Here is a 14668-nt window from a genome sequence, read left to right as displayed (position 1 = left end):
GACTAATCTATAATCAGAAATGACAGGGAAGGAGACTGGGTCATGGATATGCTACTGAACCATCCCACTAGGATGGTCCTTCTTATGATGTGCACCAGCGAATAGGCTTCTTACTTTTCTAAGCCACTGCAATAGAGTTTTCTATTCTTCTCAGCCAAACACAACACAATTAATACAATACATTGAAATAGGCTGGTTTATGCTGCAGCAAATATACAATCTGTTCATTTCAGTAGCTACACACACACACACACACACACACACACACACACAGTTTATTTCTTGCTCATGGTGTGGCTACTGTGGTTTTATATGACTCTCTAGGGAGCTGACATGCATGTGCCAACTCAGCATTCCAGGCTAATGAACTCTCATGGCAATTCCATATCAACATACACCCCCTTGATCCCTGCAGCAGGGGGAAGACACAGAGTTGGAAATTTGATCAAGTATGATTAAGTACCCTGGCCAGAAGTGGCATACTTTCTGTCAGCACACATTTCATTGGCCAATCCAGATTATCTGGCCTAGAGCAATCCAAAGAGTGTAGAGAACAATCTTCATGATGGAAGAGGAGTCTGGAGATTGTTGAGTAGTAGTTATGTCTACTTTATCATCAGAGATCTTCATTGTCAGTTGAAAACTAAGGGAACAATATTATTGAAAAAATGACCAGGCAAAGCCGTTTATATGATTTGATTAGATAAAGAGCAAAACCTTCCTGTTCTAATAAATAAAACCAGCTTCACCTTTTTTCACATGGCGTTATATGGGAGCAGAGCTGTGCTCTAACAGGTGTGGCAACAGGTATGAGGCACCATGAGTTACAAAACACATGGAATGTGGAGACATTCTCATTAACCCACTGGTGATTTTCCACGAGTTCTCTGATATTTCTCCACCAAACTGTGAATCTGCTGTGATTCTAAAAATGAAATAGGGAGAGAGGCTGCTGGTCTGTAATTGCTCAGGACACTTTCCAGCTGCCGTCCCAGCAGGTCCTTCTCCTAACTCGTTTTCTCATTGTTGTAACACCAGTGAAATTATTTTAAAAAGTCTCTGGGAGTTTGGTAAATAGATTTGAGTTGAGCATGACTCAGAACACCAGGCTTTTGCGTGGATTCAATGAAAAAGTTGTTGGCACGCTGGAGGGTAAATGGTGCAAACTTTGGAAATATCAGCCAAGAAAATGCGCAGTTTGCAAATACTATTCTATTGGGTTGTCTTGGACATTCAGTGAGTGGGTGGAGGACCCCCTTCCAGGGCTGAGTCTGTTGCTGGCTGTGATGCTTTGCACCTTAATGATCTTTGAAATCAGACATTTTAACCTTTGAGTCCAGCCTTGACATTTTCTAGTTGGTGGACTTAGTCACCTCTTCTCCTTAAACTTCAGTGTCCTGTCTGGGCAATGGAGATAACACCACCTCACTGACAGGATTTTAGGGAGGATAGATAGCTGTAAGGATTCCTCGTGAATTTGCTTTACTGTCCTCTGCTCCCCATGGATTCTCCTTTCTCAGTAGAAGTCAGATAATTTTGAGTAAGATAGTTTAGATTTTTCAGGATCAGACTAAGTCTCTTAAAGTTTTTCTTTAAAAGTTATCCTTGAAAAATTTTATATTTCATGAAAATATATAAAAAATTCTAGTGTCTTTCTTCAGAAGTCCTTAGAAAACTGTGAGAAAATTTAACATTTGAATGAGTTTTTATTTTTTATGGGAGTGTCCAACTCCAGGGATAGAATGCAGAGATCTTTTGATTGACTCTGGACTTTATCTATTGGAGGCTTGGCTCAGTGGTGTTATGGAAAAGCTGTGAATTATGGACAGAGGGACTAGGAGTTGCAGTTGAGCAGCTGTTGGCTGGGTGGGCTGGATACCTGCAGGAGTAATGCTCGGAGGCCTCAGGTGGTATTGCGCTGGCTTCTGCAGTAGCACGTATTGAGTGAGGTAGGTTCGGTTTAGGATATGACTTTGAAGAAGGCAAGGGTGCAGTGAGAAAGAAGAGTTGGAGGGTGAGACAGGTTGATAATATAAATTATGGCTACAAGCACTATTTTATACCATGGTCATGTGCTAATGATAATAAACATTGCTAGAACTTATTTGGGACTTAGTATGGGGTAGGTGCCTTTATAATTGCTATTTCATTTAATCATCAAAACAACCCTGACAGTCTCTGTCATTATCCCCACTGTATAGGCAAAGGAACTGCAACTTCTTAAGTTCGAGGAACTTCCCTAGGGAGGCAACTAACTGTTTTGGTCACAACCTGAATTCAGCTCGGCTTGATTATGAATCATTTCTTCCCCCACTTAATTAACCTGTCAACATATTAATGAGATTGCAAGGACTCGTTTCTCAAAGAAGCTGCAGCAATAAGACATGAGACAGAAAGGAATGAAGCTGTAGCAGATAAGGGAGAGCAAGGATATTACAGAATTTAACTAAATCGTATTAGGAAAGTAAAATTGTCCTGGTTTCACCCACCAGCATGGAGGCACTTCCAGCTCTTCCCTGGTCCTGTCTGGTCCTCCTGTCTGGTCCTCTCGTTGGCCCTGATGTCACCTCACCCACAGTATAACCTGTGGAGACTCTGTTCGCTTAGTTGCCTATGAAGATGTGATTTAAAAGTGATGGGTGCTGAGATCAGGAGTTGACATTATTTGAGAAATCTGATGTTAAATTTGGCTCCTTTTCTCTTCAGAGAAAAGGGTGCTAAGGGAAAAGTAAAACCTTACTTTTAGTAAGGTTTAGTAACTGAGTTAGTACCTACTTGATTAATGCCACAACAATTTCATAATCAGTAGACAAAATTTCAGCCACCAAAAGTAATTTCAAAATACTCCAATATTTGCTATATATTCTTATATTTAAGCATCCTAATTCTTAGAATCACACTCAGTTTTAAGTACATCAAATGTTCTGTCCCACTCACTGCCTTCATACATTGCAGCTGTTGTCATAACTCTTACTTTAAAACTCCCTGAGATTTCTCTTCCAGGCTAAGTCTATGTACTCTTAGCTTTTTCTTAACTCTTTTTCTAATCACAGTGCACACCCCTCTGATGGAGAGGACCCCCAACATTGAGAAAGTCAAGGTTGAATCCTCATTAGCAGTCTGCACTAGGCAGAAATCTGGAAAATCTCACCCTAATAGCTTTTGTCCTATGAAGGTGTTTTTGTTGACCACCAACTCTTGAAGTGGGAGTGAGGGTAGTAGGGCAGCTGCTTTCACAGCTGGCCTAGAAAGCACTGTGGTGGCATTAGTTTGTTATCTTTGACACGTAGGCTCTCACTTTCTGATTATTCAGAGTCATGAAAGGCTATTAGTTTAAATTTGATTTTGCACCGGAGAACACTCTTAATGTAGGCAAACTCTCCGAGGCAGCTCTTAATTATGCTCAAATATTCACTGAGGGACATGTTTGGCCTCTAGAAGTAATTCATACTCAGTAGTCCAGAAAGAAGAACCCCTAGTAGGATAAATGAAAGTGTCTTTCTCCTATACAAAATCAAATGTATTATTGCTTCAAGCCAAATACCTACAGTTCATAATTATATCTCACATGGTTCCTTAGCCCTAGCATCACTGCAGTCTTATTCAGTGCAAAAGGCAAATGTTTATTAATTTGAGGCCAGATGGAAAGCTTGATAGATTTTACTATTATGCCCAAGAGAGCACTGTTGGAGAAATATAATTGGTGCTTAGCAAATTGAAAGCATACTTTTGATTGCAATAATTTCTTGCTCAGGTTCAATGCATCATTTTCTGAACTATATTCAAGTTGCAAAAGTTATGAGTCAGCTAAACATTTTAAGGTAAGAATTGTAGATAACCCTAGAGCTATGCATATAATTTTAAAAATTGATGTGATAGCTGTTATTTTTAAGAGAGCTTATTTGTAGGAAGCAAGAGTTATACTATTGGAGTAGAAAATAAGTCTGATTTAATTACTTTCCTATCTCTATAAAAAAGGGATACACACAAACTAACCCAGAGTTTAGAGTATACATAAGATAGCAGGTTTTATATATGGCTGAGAGAAGTGATCATGTATATGTCTGTTTTTTATACAATAAGCTGCAGCAATAATAGTAAAGGAGACCATAAATGACTAAAATGTCAGAGTAACCGGAAACCTCACTTTGACCAACAACCCAACAGTTTCCCCTAAAACCTTTTATCTTCACACCTGATATGTAGGTAAAAAGGAGAAATCTGTTTCAAATTTGAGGGCAACTAGTCATGATTCATGTCCTCTATCCATTTTCCTCCCATTTTCCTTTAGTAATAGTACCCCTTAAAATTTGATGTTGATCAGGTATATTCCTGAGGCTCTCTTATGATAAAATAGGGTTACCCAAATGAGTTATGGCAAATAAGATGTGAACAAATGTGATCTGTATAAATTCAACCAAATTCCCAGTATATGACTAAGCGTGCTTCACTTCTTGTCTCTTTCCTGTATGCTGAATACAGAGATGATGAGATTGAAACACCAACATTGGAAGTAGAAGAGACGAAGAAATGGAAAAACATTCCCTGACCATGTGTTGGAAGAAATAACATTATCAAAAATGGCCATCCAAGTCAAAACAATATGCAGATTTAATGCAATCCCTAACAAAGTTTTAATGGCATTCTTCAAAGAAATAGAGCAAACATTATGGAAATTCTTATGGAACCACAAAAGAGCCTAAATAGCCAAAGAAATCCTGACAATAAATAAAGAAGAATTAAGGTATCACATTTTCAGACTTTAACCTATACTATGAAGCTACAGTAATCAAAACTGTATGATACTAGAACAACAACAACAAAAAAAAAGATACACAGACAAATAGAATAGAATTGAGAGCCCAGAAATGAACCTACACCTCATGGACAGTTAATCTATTAGAAGGGTGCCAAGAATATACATTGGTAGCAAGGAAAGCCTCTTCAATAAGTGCTGTTGGGAAAATTGGACCGTTACAATGAAAAGAATGAAATTAGACCACTATTTCACACTATACATAAAAATCAACCCAAAATATAAAAGACTTGAATGTAAAACCTGAAATCATAAAATATACAAGAAGAAACAGGAAAAATACTCAGTGACACAGGCTTCCTATATGTCTTTGTGAATTGCTCTTTGGCAGTGAGGGAAACACTGCCAGAGAATATAAAACTATTGCCAGAAAATATAAAACCATTGGGAGTACATCAAATTACAAAGCTTCTCTACAGTGAAAGAAACTATCACTAAAATATAAAAAAATACATCCACTTTATGGAAGAAAATATTGCACAGTATATATCCAACAAGGGATTGATTTCCAAAATTAACAAAGAACTCTTAAGATTCATCAAAAAGGAAACATATAACCCAATCAAAATGGGCAGAAGAGCTAAATGGGTATTTCTCTAAAGAAGACATATGGATGGCCAATAGACACATGAAAATATGTCATCATTATCATCAAGAAATGCAAATCAGGGCTTCCCTGGTGGCGCAAAAGGTTAAGACACAACTTATGAAGCAATCCTCAGCCACTGCAGCACGAGTTCAATCCCCAGCCTGCCAGGGAGCAACCCACATGATGCAGTAAACCTTTCCTGTCTCGCCTGCTGCTCCCCTCAGCAGTGTATTTCAGTCTGCCTGTTCTGTTCCCCACTCTGTCTCTGGTGAATCCTCTCACCCCTTGCATCTCTAGCCTGTACCCCAGTTTTTGTATGTATAAATAAATAAATATTTTAAAAAAAGAAATGCAAATCAAAACTACAGTGAGATAATGTCTTACACCTGTGAGAATGGCCCATTTCAAAAATACCAGAAATAACAAGTGTTGCTGAGAATGGCAAGAAAAAGGAAATCTTATACACTGCTGGTGGGAATATAGACTGGTCCAGCCCTGTGGAAAACAGAATGGGGGTTTCTCAAATTATTGAATTGGAACTACCATATGACCCAGCAACTCCACCTGTAGGTATCTATCCAAAGAATGTAAAAACACTAATTTGATGGGATACATGCACCCCTATGCTCATGGTTGTGGAAGCAACTTAAGTATCCAAAAACACATGAAGATGTGGTATATATATTACTTGGCTATATAAAAAAAGATAAGCTTGTGCCATTTATGACAGCATGGATAAAACTGGAGGGAATTTTGTTAAGGGAAACTGGTCAGAAGGAGAAAGACAAATACCAGATGGTCTCACTTATTTTTGGAATACAGAGAAACAAAACAAAGGTTCAGATACAGCCAAACCAATAACAAATTCGAGAAATATGACTGCAGAACTGAAGTCACCAGAGGGGAAAAGGGAAAGAGAGGAAAACGTGGGGAGAGAGCACAACAGACTATGGTGGTGGACTGTGGGTGTTTTGATGATGGATGTGGTGTGGTGACAACACCTGAAGGGGGAGATCCTATACCTTTAAATCATATGTAGCATTGTAAACCAATGTCACATCAAATAAATAAATACAGACATAAACAGAGAGAAAGACATATGTCAATATTTTAAGCTATAATTAGGCATTCATTTCAGTAGAAATTGTTAGTGGAAAAATTGGAAATTATCTTAATTTAATTTTTTTAAATTGAAGTAACATTGATTTACAACATGTGTTTTAGAGGGAAATTGCCTTAATTTTAATATTAGGAGAATATTATACATAGCCTATGAAATGTCATAGCATGGACTGTAATTGTTTAATATTATATATCCAAATGATATTTTTCTATTATGAGAAAACAGGAGACCATTTTTTTCTGCAGTATATCCTTTAGCACTCTGGATATTTGGTTTTTCCTGTTTTCTTTGATGTGTTTTCCATAAATATATTCAATGATTTTAAAATCACTTTTAGAATTACATAATTTCTATGTCAATAATCAATGTGCAGTAACTTCTGTGAAGGATCATGTTTCTACTTATTCAAGTGATAAGCCCAGAAAGTGCGAATGTGGATACGACCAACTGTGCAGTTGAGGATGTTAACTAGGTCATGGTGAAGCTGACTTTCCTACTCTTGTATCACAGATGTCAGGTGTGACTGAGGCACTGAGTAATGTTGACTGACCAAATGGTCCAATTCTTTTTTGACTTCATCTTATGACATTCTTCCTCCCACCCCTACAGATAACAAAATTTGAAAGTGCTGTGCTATGCACTGATTCTGATTGCCATAATTACTAAAATCATAGATTAGTCTGGGTTATGAGTTTTGAAGTTATTTTTAAGGCTATAAATAAGTGTCAAAGCTCAGATTATTCTGACGGTACGAGTTAGAGGAATCATCAGATCATCATCAAAAACAGAATCTCTGGGGTGGGGAGAGCTGTTTTAGCCACCACTTCTACCTCAGAGGGATCAATTATCTTGCTACATCACTGGGATACCTTGCTAGATGGTTCTGAAAGGGAAGTTGTAGATCAATCATCAGGCTGATTGCATCCAGCTGAAATAAAAATAAGATTTTGTTTAAAACGTTTTTTTCTACTCCAGTATCATCTTCTGTTGATTAGGAGATGCAAATAATCAGTTTGATAGAAATTTCTTCCAATTCCCATAATGTGGTTTTATTATGGAAAAATCAGTCTTCAATGAGTAGACAGCTTGGTTGAAATAAAAATACTTTTTTTACTCTGTCTTTCCCTTAATTCATTTCATTTTTTCTTTTTAGATTTGGATTTGAGAAAGGCTGCCCTATTACTTGAAGAAATTATATTCATTCTCCAAGGCAAAGAGCATCACTATTTTCATGCCTCTCAGTCCTTGGAGAATAATAAGAGTTGTTCCTCCTTACTCCTGCAGGACTTGACAAATGAAGCTGAGATGTGTCTCACATTGTGTCTTTCTCACTAAGCCATGAGCAGGACTGTGTCACATTTTGTTTTATATGTCCACGTTCAACTCCAAGATAGGGGGTATTGTATAAAAGGCTTGAGTCAAGCTCAAACTGGTCCTTCAAGAAAGAGTGTTTTTTGGTGATGTCATGCTTATCAAAAAATTTAGACTCCCTGTTATTTCACTTATGGGAAAGCAGTGAGAAATGGAAGAAAATTATCTAAGAGGTCTGCATTTTGCATTTTATTCCCTCTAGATATTTGGTTATGAACTGGAAATTCCCTCTAGATATTTGATTATGAAATAGAAATAGCTAAAAGGAAGCCAGCAATGATTAAGTTGAATGAAACACATATTAAGGTTTAAAATTATATCAGTTTCTTTGTTAGATTTACTATCTACTTTTATCAATAAGGTTTCAAAAGTAATGTGATCTCTTTGATGAATCTTAAATTAAATCTGAGCTTTTGATATAGAATTTCTCTTCTTAGGACTGATTGGCTGGTGGTGGATGTAAATGGACATTTGGTGGTGGGTGTGTTGAGAAAAGGTACTTCTGGAACCTATACAGTATTGCAAATGAATGTTACCTCAATTAAAGAAAAAAGAAAAAGCAGACCCGTAAGATATGTTCTCCTAAAAAAGTTTCTCTTGTCGAAAAATTTTTGTCCCTTATTTGGGAATCATAATTCTCTTAGGGAGACTGAAGGACATCCACGCAGTTATTTCTTCCCTCTATGAGTAGGAATAAATACAATGATATTCTGACAGATATTTATTACTTGCCTATAAAAGAATGCATTAGGAAATTATATATATATAATTGGTTATGATTTTAGAGTTTTGTATTTCCATTAAATTCCATAACACAAAATAACTAAATTAGAAAGCTTTTTAGAAAAAAATCTACGTGTGTATTGCTTATCAGTTAAAAGAATTTTGTGGTATGGTTAGATTATGAGAAGAGATTGAGGTTAGTGACTATGTCTACAAAATTTATCTTAGCCAGGCAGGCTGCTGACAGTCTGGAAATTGGATAGCACAGACATTTAAGGAATCTGCACTAGGTAAGAGACAGCATAAAAAGCTGCAGTGAGTTTAACAACACAAGGCATTGTGCTATTCTTTCCCAATAAGCTACAGGAGAATACTGTCTTGAAGGAGAAGCTAGGGAGTGTTGTATAAAAGGCAGTTCTTGAAGAGTGAGGTTATTTCATTTAATAATTGTTTGTATTATCATATAGATCCTCTATTTGACCAGGTATGTTTTAGTGCGGAATAAAAATCATATTCTATAATTGTAGGATTGAGAGAATGGAAAGAGTATATAAAGGCAGACAATGCCATTTCCTGTCAACATGGGTGTAGAGATCAGATTCCTTTCATAGGAACAATCAAAGAAGAGAGAGAAAGCAAGGACCCTGAGTGGGAGCAAAACTGGTTCTTCTATGCTAATATCAGAGGAATGATAAACTAATAATACAAGTTTAAAAGATAATGAAAGAACTTCTACTAGGAAATCACTGTATTTGAGGCAAATGTTTTTTCATTTTCTTTGAAGTCCCAAATAATTTGTTTCCCTTGCAATATATATGCATGGATAAAGTTTCTTTGTGTAAAGAAATTTTGCATAAAGTTTGTTGTGACCAACTCCCTAGAAAACAGAACTAAATTGGTTAAGGAACTGGCAGATTGCTTATTCCAAATATTCTGGTTTGCTCCGATTTTGGATCCAGAGCATATTTCTTATCTTAAAGTATCTAGAAGCTAACGGCCAATTTATCCAGAGTTGATTTTACCCAATCACATGTTAGTCCCAACCACATGTCCATTTTTCAAATTATTAGCAAACACTTTATGCAGTGCCCTGGTATAGGTATTAGGATATAGCAAAAGATGTGACAGACAAATTATTTGTCCCTGTGGATCTTTTGTCTTAGCCACTCATTGACATCCATATATACATCCTTGTATATATGGGAAAAAACAAGATGATAGAAGTGACGTGATCTGGAGTTAAAATACTTGAAATAATGAAATACTACTCAGCTATAAAAATAAAGGTAATATCTGGCCATTTGTGAAAATATAGATGGAACTAGAGGGGATTATATTAAATGAAATAAGTCAAAGGGAGAAAGATCAATACCAGATGATTTCACTCATGTGTGGAATATAAAAATCAAATGATTTGAAGAGCAAAACCAAAAAAAAAAAAAGAGAAACAAATCAAAACCTTGTACTATGTGTACAGAACTAAGACCACCAGAAAGGTGGGGGTAAGCAGGGGAGCAGGCCCAGTGGACTATGGTAGACTATCAGTGGGCTTTGGTGGTAGACTTGTGATATCCTGTATTTGTAGAGGTGTGAACCTGTAGCCCTAAAACATATCCAGTGCTGTAACTCAACATCACTTAAATAAACATTATTTTGAAAAAAAGAATACTTGCAAACTGATCTTGGTTTTGTTTAAAATGGATCAACAGCCTCTATCTGGAGTAATATCAATTGCTGTGGCAGAAGGAAAAGAGTGCCCAGGGAAGCTGATAGTGGTTCTTGAAGTTTCCAGTGACAACAATCATAAAATAGTCACATCTGAGTTCCCCAGCGTGGGAATCCACACACAGGGAAGGCTGGTCACTATTGGTGAGTTAGTCAGATATCTTCCTTCTGAATATCCTCACCCATTTATGTCTGTTGCATTAATTTGTTATTGTCCAAGATCATAGGACCCAATTAATATGCTTTAATGATGTTTCTGGTCAATAAAAAAATAATTTGATATACTCTAGTGTATGATGTTTTGCCCACAGTTTCTAATGGAGTAGGAACATAGTTGAGGCACAAGCATGAATGTGAACTGCTGATCAACCTATGGTATGAGAAATTCTTTTGAACCTCCCTGATGGTATTCAAAATAATTCATCTACCAAACATGGGGTGGAGATCAGATTCCTTCCAGAGGAACAATGGGAGGAGACAGAGAAGGTAGGCACCTGGATGCCATACTAGTGCCAAATGCCATGGTGGTTTATTTCAGCTGCACAGCAGTTAGGATTAGGTTACGACGTGGTTATGTTTATGAAAGTCTATGATCATCCTTCATGATCTCTTGGACTTATGCAGGGGCTATACTGTGCACCCTTGAAATTCTGAGAGTGATATTAATCTCTGAAATTCCACCTGGCTTTTGGCACTGCTTCTGATTTACTAGCTTGGCTGTGGGAAGGGAACTAGTTGCAAGGGTTTGGCCATTGCTATCACGATGAATTAATTCTGCAATCAGGGATCTATTGGGAGAGTTGTACAGTGGCTTTGAATATCCTTCCCAGATGTACACTCAGGCACTAGGGAAAAGATAACTGGGTAAATCCTTGCAACTATTGAGCCTATTGTGCTTTGGACATGGGGTAAGACTCCATTTATAGTCTCCCTCTGCATTTCTCCATTTTAACAGATGGGTGATGATAACATTTTCATTCTCTTTGTGTCACATGTATCCAGTAGTTCTTAAAAGAATTAGTTATTTTCCTTTCCCCAGTTATTTCATCTAGTAAGTGGCTGCATATTGCTTGGAGAAAGATCCTGGGAATCCTAATCAAATATATTTTCTCTGGTGTTGCAGGGATCTTCTTTAAAGAATTCCAAATTACCCTTTAATTGATGATTTGGAAAAAAACAGTCCCAGGTCTGGAACTGGAAGAGGGGTCATGATTTTCCAATGTAGCAGCAGCTCATCAGCTCTTGACAAAAGTGCTCTCTTTGGCTGCTCAGCTTGTCTTGCCTATAGAAACCAAATGGCCTATTAACCTGTTGTGGCCTCCCTACTTCTTTTTTTTTTTAAAGATTTATTTTTATTTATTTTTTATACAAACACGGGGTACAGTCAGAAACGTGGGAGGGCGAGAGAATTCACCAGAGCCAGAGCAGGGAGCAGAGCAGGCAGAAGGACTGAAGTACACTGCCGAGGAGAGCAGCGGGTGGCAGGAGAGGTCCGTGCGCCATGCGGGACCCCCCTCCCGTGGCCAGGGAGCAGCCGGGGATCGAACCGGCGCCGCAGAGGCTGCGGGCAGCCTCACAACCCAGTGGCCAACCGCTGCACCACCGGGGAGGCCCTATGGCCTCCCTACTTCTGCAGATTATTGTTGCTGCTCCTGATGGGTAAGTGTGATACTTGGCTTCTGATGTTCTAGGTATCATCTCTATCAATGCCTAGATAGCATAATGATAGCACAAAGCCCAGTTCCATACCAATATTTCCTACCACCAACCTTGAGTGCAGAGGAGAGATGTTAATGAGATTCTGAACAATACTAGTGTTCCCCTAATTAATGCATTCCTATTATTTATTAAAATAAATGTTGCTTTTTTCTTCACTCTCAGAATCACACAGCTGGTAGGTTTTCTGGTTTCCCATATTAATGCTCTCCTATTAACCACTGTTCTGAGTGTCCTGATTCCTTCCTTTTTCAAAACTCTGCCAAGCCATCTCTGGCACCTTCATGTCATTTATTGCAGGTCATCAACATGACCAACAATCTAGGAAGTCATCCCAGGAGAACACTAGGACCATCTTAGGGTGTAACTACTTTACAGTTTATATACTAAAGGATTGGTTCTTACAGTTGAGTCTATATCAGAATTCCCTGTAAGGCTTGTGAGAACACAAATTGCTGGCCAATACAATGGAGTTCATAATTAAGTAGACCTTAGAAGGAGCCTGAAAATTACCTTAACAAGTATCCCTAAGGTACTGATGCTGGTGCAGGGACAATACTTTGAAGACCATTAGCTGAAACATGGGGTAAAGCCATCATTCCATCTTCTGTTCCCCAAACCCAAATCTACATGGTGTTGAATTCTGTCTTCTTCACCTTTTGCAGTGGTGTGACACAGGTGAGACATGTTTAATGAAGCTCAGATGAATGAGAACTTATGATATACATTTTAGAATGTATTTTTGATTATTTATTTACAATAACACTGGGTTGATTCATACTATTTGCTTCGGGGTTAGTTACTATTCATTTAGTTGTTCCAACTACTGAATTCTTATTCTAAAAAGGGTAGAAAAATATATAAAGCTCCCACATACAAGGGAGACTAGACCCTCAAAGGCATCCTAGAAATCCATATTTAAAAATCATAAACCAGAAAATATCATTCCCTGAATTAAATTTTTGTTACATAATGAATACAAAATATGATGGTTCAGTCATTGAATGAATTCCAAAATAAAAAAATGAGCCAGAATAGACTTTGATGAAGACTGACAGTGAGAAATTCACTGTCCAATTAATATTCAGATTTCACTCTTCACTCCAGCTTACCACTCCCTTTTCATAAGGCAGCTTGTCTAGGTACGGGCTACCAAGGATCAATTGTTGTGAATTTCAGATGTTCAGCAAGCTGTCAGAGGCTGCTTAGACGTTTCCAAGGAAACAGCTTTGCTTATCAGCAGTGTCTCCACAAAAGAACCAACTTTTAATACACTATTTCCTAGACATAGAAGCAATCAGGGAACTTCTACTCCTGAAAAACACACAAACCTTGTAGACAAAAATAAAGGCAGCTCACAGTCTTCTTAATTGGAAAGATAGTCCAAAATATTTTAAATTTATTTTCCTTTATTTTCAGTGGAAAGGAAGGACATATGATAAAACTTAAAATATTGAATGATCTAGTTTCAGCACAACTTACGAATTTTATTGCTCTCCTGTACTATAACATTATTTTAAGCAAGATTATTTTAGTATTTTATGTTTGAAATTTTATGATATAATGTTTTAATCTGTATAGCTGATCCCAGATGTAAGTGCAACTCTGTATGAAACTTGGGAGCAAAGTGAAACCTGGACTGTGATTCCGAGAATTTTGAAGCTTAGTAAAAGCTGAGAATGTATGTTCCTGTACAATGTCTAAAATTGCCAGTGTGGAAGAAAAATAAGTGGGTGCAGAGAAGAACTAACTGAATTAAATGCACTCTTCTGACAGTGAAAGGACACTATTTCACAGTCTGATAAGCCTTTAATAAGCACATTTCCCTGACAGCAAATCTGGTCAACAGTTGCCAGTGAGTGACTCCCCACAGAATTGCACAGGTGAACTGGCTATTTTTAAATCCATTGTGTGTGTGTTACAGATTGCTACCCAAAACCTGAGCATAAACTTGTAAAGAATGCCTTTCAGCCTATTGATTGCTTAACCTTCAAAATTACCTCTTGTTTCAGAGACTTCTAAATTTCTTCGCCTTTTCTTTGCCAGGAAATGCAGTAACAATCAACATGAAAGGGAAGAGAAGCAAATAACATCAGTTTGGGAAGATGGTTTTAGACTGATTTTGTTTGCATTCTGATTGGTCCTAATGTTAGTCTACTGTTCAGATCATAGCAATAAAAATATGTTTATAATTATAATTTCCAGGAGTTTACAAAATAATATGAGAAATCAAACATTAAATGAAATTTTTAATTGAAACCTGCACTGTTTGGTTCAGTGAAGCATTGTTGTGAGTGTTATGATCAGAGAAAGTTTTCTAAAATAAGAAAGAGCTAAATAAAAGTAAACTTTGGGCTTAAGTAAACTTAAGACCAAGTAGTAATTGCCAGCAGGAAAGGAAAAAGGAAGGAAATTGGGAGAAAGAGGACAACAATATGGTGAAGGTTAGATTTAGATTTCCAGTGAGTACTTAAGGTAGTACACCTGCATGCTGATTCTCAATGAGGAACACCTGAAATGTACATACTGTTAGACTACAATGGTCCCTCAATTAAAAAATAAAAAAAAGTGAACTTGGTAATGTGGCACCAGGATCAAAGATAAC

The 14668-nt window shown here is 37.3% G+C and overlaps 1 long non-coding RNA gene across 2 annotated transcripts in view; it reads right to left on the bottom strand.

The window, feature by feature from the left end:
• Positions 1-193: 193 nt before the first annotated feature.
• LOC119260901 (uncharacterized) overlaps positions 194-14668 on the bottom strand; it is a 17827-nt gene continuing 3352 nt past the window's right edge. The window contains exons 2-5 of one of the 2 annotated variants that reach the window (XR_008549215.1): positions 14064-14100; positions 7398-7456; positions 2490-2611; positions 194-1971 (exon numbers count right to left, since the gene is read on the bottom strand). This is a non-coding gene — a long non-coding RNA (uncharacterized LOC119260901). The remainder of the gene's footprint in view (positions 1972-2489; positions 2612-7397; positions 7457-14063; positions 14101-14668) is intronic. The other variant, XR_008549216.1, reaches the window with a different exon arrangement.

This window comes from Talpa occidentalis, unplaced genomic scaffold, assembly GCF_014898055.3.
Source record: "Talpa occidentalis isolate TD23 unplaced genomic scaffold, MPIMG_talOcc4v2.1 talOcc4.6, whole genome shotgun sequence".
Classification (NCBI taxonomy): Eukaryota; Metazoa; Chordata; class Mammalia; order Eulipotyphla; family Talpidae; genus Talpa; species Talpa occidentalis.
The sequence above is the reverse complement of the archived record's forward strand: the minus strand, read 5'-3'. Positions and strand labels throughout refer to the sequence as shown.